Genomic DNA, 7,352 nt, shown 5'->3' on the forward strand with positions numbered 1-7,352 from the left:
GAAAAAGGGAGAGAGAGAAAAGAGGGATAAGGGCGGCAGCCATGGCAGCACCTCCCATTGGGCAGCAGCCGAAAGGCCACCCTCCTTTCCCCACGCAAAACTGCAACAAGCAGCTCTCCCCTCACTCCACGCCAGCGCTGCCCAACCAGCCAAGTCCACGCCAGCGCCGCCCTGCACAGCAGCAGCGCTGCCCAACCAGCCGAGTCCACGCCGGCGCTGCCCTGCACAGCAGCAGCACCCCCCCTCTCTTTCCACGCCAGCTGCAGCTCCTCCCATTGGGCAGCAGCCGAAGAGCCGCACTCCACCTCCACGCTGCAACAGCAGCAGCAACGTCAGAGCAGCAGCAGCCCCTCCATTGGGCGAGCAACTGAAGAGCCTCCCCTATGCCACGCAATACCAGCCAGAGCTGCCACCCTTAGGCACTCGAGTACACCAGCCGAGCTCCCCTATTTAAACTCCCCTTCAACCCTTCGTGCCACCCTTTCATTCCTTCGGCACTCTTAAAAATCCAGCAGCAAGTTTCAAGAGCTCCATCACTCTCTCGACGCCTTCCACGGAGAAGAGAAGACCAAGATCTTCGCTGCACCTTTAAAGGTAAGACACGGCCCTTTTCCTCCCCTTCGCTGTGTTCCCTTCCATCTGTTCCAGCCTAAGAACAATAACCCCCTTTTCAGTCTGAACCTCGGCGATCGAAGAAGCGAGGATCCATCGTGCTTGTCCGACTAAAGCGCGCGACAACAGGTAACTCCCGACCTCTAATACTACTCTTTTCAGCATGAAAAACACGAACACTAGGAGCATGATAGGTCACTTTCCGGTAGAACCACGACTTGAAACTTTGATTAAACGACGAGAACTTTAGGCTTTAAACGTAGATGAACTTGAACAAGCACAGCATGATCACATAGGAATAGATTAAGGTCTGTGTATGAATGAGAGTCGAGGCGAGATAAGGATGGAGAATTCTGGTTTTGGAAACTGGAGTCCCCGTCGCTTTTCCCAGACCAGCGAGGACAAGTCCAGAGGGAACGAGTCCAGCGAGGACGAGTAAAGCAAGGACAAGTCCAGAGGGGACGAGTCCAGCAAGGACAAGTCCACTGGGGATGAGTCCAGTGAGGACAAGTCCAGCGGGGACAAGTCCAGTGGGTACGAGGCCAGCGGAACCGAGTCGTCCAGTCCAAAGAAATCGCGTTGCCAGAGGACTCGCTTCGCCAGAGAAATCGCGTTGCCAGAGGACTCGCTTCGCCAGAGAAATCGCGTTGCCAGAGGACTCGCTTCGCCAGAGAAATCGCGTTGCCAGAGGACTCGCTTCGCCAGAGAAATCGCGTTGCCAGAGGACTCGCTTCGCCAGAGAAATCGCGTTGCCAGAGGACTCGCTTCGCGTTGCCAGAGGACTCGCTTCGCCAGAGAAATCGCGTTGCCAGAGGACTCGCTTCGCCAGAGAAATCGCGTTGCCAGAGGACTCGCTTCGCCAGAGAAATCGCGTTGCCAGAGGACTCGCTTCGCCAGAGAAATCGCGTTGCCAGAGGACTCGCTTCGCCAGAGAAATCGCGTTGCCAGAGGACTCGCTTCGCCAGAGAAATCACGTTGCCAGAAGAGTCGAGGCTCCAGAGGAGTCAAGGCGCCAGAGGAATCGCTGGCGCCAGAGCAGAGGAATCGCTGGCGCCAGAGCAGAGAAATCGCTGGCGGCCAGAGCAGAGAAATCACGGGCACCAGGGCGGAGAAAAATGCAAGACCAGAGGAATGGTCTCGCCCGAGGGATCACTTCGCCGCCAAGCTATCTCAGCCAGAGCTGACCGAGAAGCCAGGGCTGACCTCCAGAGCCGAGGGCGGAGAAAGCGGAACGGACCGCGAGAGAGAGAAGAGAACAACGAGGCAGAGCAGACGCGAGATGGAGAGAAGAACTTAGGGTGTTTGAGTTTCATATCTTTTCCTTTACTTACGAAGAGAGTTTAGTATTAAATTAGTAATTAAGAACACCCCTAAAGAGAGTAAATCATTAGTAATTACTTGAATTCATGAAACAAAACCTAGTTGGCTTAATTGTTTTAATAACAAGAACTAGTTTCCCTAAGTCTAATGAAGAGGAATATGAGCCATGCATAATTACATTATGCATCTGTCGCAGCCCGAAATCCCGACACTAGTGATAGTGGGGTACGAGTGTCGATACGACTATTTTTAAAGAATAAAAGATAAGAAGAATAGGTCGAACATCAAGCGGAAGCTCACATCAAAGCATGCTAAGGAAAATATTATCAATTGAACCCAAGGGTAAAATCGTCAACGTCGTTGTAACTTTTTAATTATCAGGAATTTCACGAATAAAAATAAAACAGGTATAGCTTATTTTTCATAAGGAAACATAATATGCAGAGTATCGCAGCAAAAGGCGAACCAGTTACATGTATGGAGACACATAACCGTGAGTATATTACTTGATTCATATTCAAAGTAACTTCACATCAAGACTTTATCGATAAAAAGGAAATACGATAAAGTAAATACGTCATCTAACGATTCCCCACCAGCACCAGACCAATCTCACTCCTCGCTTAGCCTGCACATTTAGAAATACATGCAGGGCGTGAGTATATAATACTCAGTGGGCAAACGCCGAAAAACAAGAAAGGCGCTCTTAGAGCTATAAGTTTGAAACTTGCCACATCTCAGCAATACACAGAAATAAAGTTAGCGTAAATGAATCTGTGCATGCAGTTTTCATAATCAACATCATAAATAAGTAACTGCGCAGTTTAAAACATTCATCATGTATGTACCACTTCCACTACTCATCATCAAAGGTACTGAGAAGTAGGCCTCCCTCTCAAGTACCGTGACCGGCCGACCCGAAGACGGCTCACAGTCACCTCTGTGCACAAAATCCCGCTTGTGGCAGGACCGAATTCGTCTCATCAGTAGAGGGTAACACACAAGCTCAACATCAAAAATTGGCAAGTCAAACAGTTCTCAAACATCATTTATCTCAAATCATTTGATAATCTCATAACATCATTAAATCATCAAATCATTTTAGAAAACTCGGATAATATATTTATACTCAAAATATTGCCCACCTGAAGACCTTACTCAAAAACTCCCGTCAAAGTGGAGTTACTTACTTCCTTGCTCTGCTCGTGTCTTCAGGGATCATCGTCATCATCGAAGGTTCATGTCATAAAATGAATCCCGATTAGAAACTCAACGACAAAAACTCATGCCTCAACTCATGCTCTATATTATATTCTATCTCTTAATCAACTCTACATAAACTCTTTACTCATTTCAAAACCTTAAGTCCAAGGATAGGTTTCAAGAAAATCATGGTTCTAAGTCTCGATTTATCACTCATATATGGCTCGTCTAATATCATTCAAACACTTAGGCAACACAATCACATAAGGCACATAAGAAAATACCATCAAACGTCATCAAGACATGTTCTGTTTTTACACAGACTCGACTTCAAACTTTAACACGTTCTGACTCCGACATCCCCTGGACTCCAGACTCATACCAACGAAAGGTATTTGAGTCTAGTTTCATTTAAAAAAAAGTAGAGTCAGAAACTCCAAGTGGTTTGGGAGATATGGCGTTTTTACCAAGGTCTACCATATTCGGCAGTTTTTTGAGCAATCGGAAACATTGATTTTTTTAAAATAGTAAACGTTGTCCAATTGAGCTCAAATTTGGTGGATATCTAGCCCATACAGTAAGGTTGATACCATAAAAATTTGGAAATCTAATTCACACAGGAAGTCACTGAAATGAATGACTTTGTCCCCTGTTCTCTGAAATTCCCGGCAGAAATGTGCAGATTTGGTTTTGCATTTTATAAAAATAGTAAATCAAGTCCAAATGACTTGAAATTTTACAGAGGTGCTCAAGACTCATGTAGGGACATTCTGTAAAATTTCAAAGCTTTTTGATATCGACAAACCGTCGATCACAGTAGGTCAGTAGCCTACGAAAAATCACCAAAAATTCATTCCCAACTCTTAAATGCTCAATTTAACATTTATACAAAGCAAACACATCAAAACTCATTTTAAGCACTTAAAGCACTTAAAAACATTCAAATACATCAAAATACTCATAATACTCAATCTTGACTCTTTTCTTTCATCATCCACTCAAATCTCAAGGAAAACGTTTCTACAACGTATCAATCAAATTCCTTTCAATCTCATGCTCAAAATTTCTCAATCATTCATTATTGACCTCATACATCATGTAACTCATTTTACACATATATTTCCCTTTTTATCATGTAAACTAACTCTAGTGAAAAACTCATATATCATCATAAAATTCTCAACAAAAGCATGACAACTTCACAAAATGATCATAAATCAATTGACCTCATTTTATCATTCGTTAACCCCACATCATATGAGAACTCAAAAACTCCTTCAAACTAAACTAAGTCCAAATTTTACTTAGCTTACATTAGACTTAATCAAACATATTAAAACACTACTATCATGCTCAATTACACATATCTTAAGTTAAATCACTTAATAGACACATAGACAAGAGATCCTAATTTTTATTAAACTAAACTCTAAGAAATTTATAAACTCACATGGATCTTTAATCTCATCATATATCTATCAATTTTAGTCATTTAAACTCACATCAAAACCATCAATTCACAAATAAGGGCATATATACACATATCCCTAATTCTAGTAAACTAATCTCATATCAAAACTCCAATTGACATCATATACTCAATTTACTCCATCAATCATCATCATATACACCTCATAAACTCATTTTCATCATCAATTCATCACCTTGATCATCAAGTCAAAAATTCCCAATTTGGGGTAAACTAACTCAACCGAATTTTTACATCACAAGCATAGCTTTTCAAAACATACACCAAATCATTACCAAACATCACATAGATCATTTTTCTCACCTCAATTCAAGGAAAGAAGAAGAAAAATTTTTGAAGGGTAAGATACCCATTTTTTCGAAAATTTGAAGGAAAAAGGGAGGGGGTGATTTCTTGCTCCAATCCTTCAAATAAACTCATATACACACTCATACAATTATATCTATGAAAATGGAGATCACTTACCCAAGTTTTCACCAATTATCCAAATTTTCTCTCACTATTCTTGAAACCAATCTTCAAGGATTCTCTTGGATTTAAGTTAATAGGATGTGTTTATGGAGGATTTAAGTAGTGATTTATGTGTTTGGCATACTTGGTAGAGCTTCGGAGGTTTCATCAATGGCTAACAATGGAGGAAAGTAGAGAGATGAAGGGGAGAGAGAGATGACCGAAAATGGGGGGGTGGAGAAGAGAGAGGAAACTTTTGCAAGATTGTATTTGATTTGGATGATCTTGTGTATCTTTAAGAGATTTGTAAATCTTAGGGAATATTTAGTAATTAATGGATGATCTATCTCTCACTCTAATCTCTCTCTAATCTCTACACTCTCCATCTCATACTCTCAATTCTCTACTCTCTCAAATCCATACTTAGCAAAATTTAGGCATATAACATATGGTATGGGTGATTAAATAAAAGTGTGTGAAAGGTGATCAAATAAAATCACAAAACTATGGTAATGTCACTCATTAATAAAATACCACATCATAAATATTCATGTGACCAAAATAATAATTATAGCACTCATATTAGTGCACTCACATATATATAATATTCCTCTTCGTAGGAAGAAAAATAATTTAAAAAAAATATTATGCTCGGAAAAATTTTTCATAAACCGGCCTCATTCGATTTCTCGATAAAAATAAACCATACTTGCTTTGGAAACTTAAACAAATTCCAACTGCTAAGGTCTCAAATAAAAATCATAATAACTCGGTCACAATGACACACGTCACAAAATCACATAATTACTCAGTCACGTAAATTCACATAACATCACATCAAAACAGTCGGCAGACTCAGATAGTTAGACGTCTCTCTGACCGACTCTATATATCTAGGTTTCTCACTCTTTCTTCCTCGACTCTATTTCCAACTCAGTATTCCTATTTTTCTTAATAGGACAGTCAATCTCTAACAATTCAGTATCCGGTAACTCTATTCCCGGTAGTTGGAAATAAAATAAATCTCAACTCGATATCAACAGCATCTCTATCTCAACTCATTTCTCAAATCTCATCACTCTAATTCCATCATCGGTTTATTCATCGTATCTCTATTTAAAAGACAATCCGTCTTATCTACTCATAAAAAAAGTAGTCTCGTATTTCGACATCTCGGTACTCTTATTAGTGTTAAGACACTATCTCACAACATGAGGAAAGTACGGGGTGTTACATCCTACCCCCCTTAAAAAAAATTTCGTCCCGAAATTTGAGTTATTCTTCTTCGGGAAAAAGCTCTGGGTACTTCTCTTTCATCTTCTCTTCAACTTCCCATGTTGATTCTTCTTGACTATAATATCTCCATTGGATTTTCATCAAAGGAATCGATTCGTCCCTCAATTATTGGATCTTCCAGTCCAGTATAGCATCAGGTCTATCTCATCGTAGCTCAAAACTGGTTCCAGGGACACCTCTTCTTGATAGATGACGTGTTTTGGATTAAACACGAACTTTCTCAATTGAGAAACATGGAAAACGTCATGGACGTTCGCGAAGCTCAGAGGCAACGCTAGTTTATAGGCTACATGGCCTATTTACTCTAATACATATCATAAGGTCCTATATATCTCGGTTTGAGTTCTTGTTAACTCGAAAAAACATGCTCCCCGAGATAGGGAAAAACTCACATAATCATCGTTTCTATCATCAACAGAATCTATTCACAATTACTCAATTGTTGAGTTTTCTTTTCTCGATTTTGCTAATCGATGCCATAATTCATGGCTAAGTGGTCTCACTTCTATTGTGGAAGTCTCTAATAGGTATAATTGTATAAGGTTGTCAAAGTGGCGCCTTCACGTGTTAACACGTTAAACATCCTTCTACGAAAGATGCCCCCTCTCGCTTCTTATTCTCCTATCAAAGCGTCGTTTCAGTCTTGGCATATCTTCATACTGCCCACATGTGTGGTGTAAGGGTGTCATGAGCTTCGCTCATAATCTCATTCCTCAACTCTTCTTTATCGGGTATACACACTCTCTTTTAGACAAAAAGGCATTATCTGTCGTCTCTTCATAATTCTCTACTTTTTCGGTTCGAAACTTTATTCGCAATCTTTCCATCTTCTCATCCACTCTCTATGCTGTGACCAATCTCGATCGTAGGTCAGGGGTAACGTTCAGCGCAGAAATTATTATTTCTGTCGTTTGTGGTGGTATTACTACCTCCAAATTCATCTTCTCGAATTCCTCGATTAGGTTCTCTTCTCGAGTAAGGA

At 40.9% G+C, this 7,352-nt stretch overlaps 1 long non-coding RNA gene across 1 annotated transcript; it reads right to left on the reverse strand.

The window, feature by feature from the left end:
- Positions 1-2,333: 2,333 nt before the first annotated feature.
- On the reverse strand, positions 2,334-5,263 carry LOC131003350 (uncharacterized). Its single transcript, XR_009094608.1, has 3 exons — positions 5,090-5,263; positions 3,078-3,141; positions 2,334-2,560 (listed from the first exon to the last, which is right to left on the reverse strand). It is a non-coding gene; the product is annotated as an uncharacterized LOC131003350 (long non-coding RNA).
- Between the last annotated feature and the right edge of the window lie 2,089 nt (positions 5,264-7,352).

This window comes from Salvia miltiorrhiza, unplaced genomic scaffold (genome assembly GCF_028751815.1).
Source record: "Salvia miltiorrhiza cultivar Shanhuang (shh) unplaced genomic scaffold, IMPLAD_Smil_shh original_scaffold_209, whole genome shotgun sequence".
NCBI classification, from domain to species: domain Eukaryota; kingdom Viridiplantae; phylum Streptophyta; class Magnoliopsida; order Lamiales; family Lamiaceae; genus Salvia; species Salvia miltiorrhiza.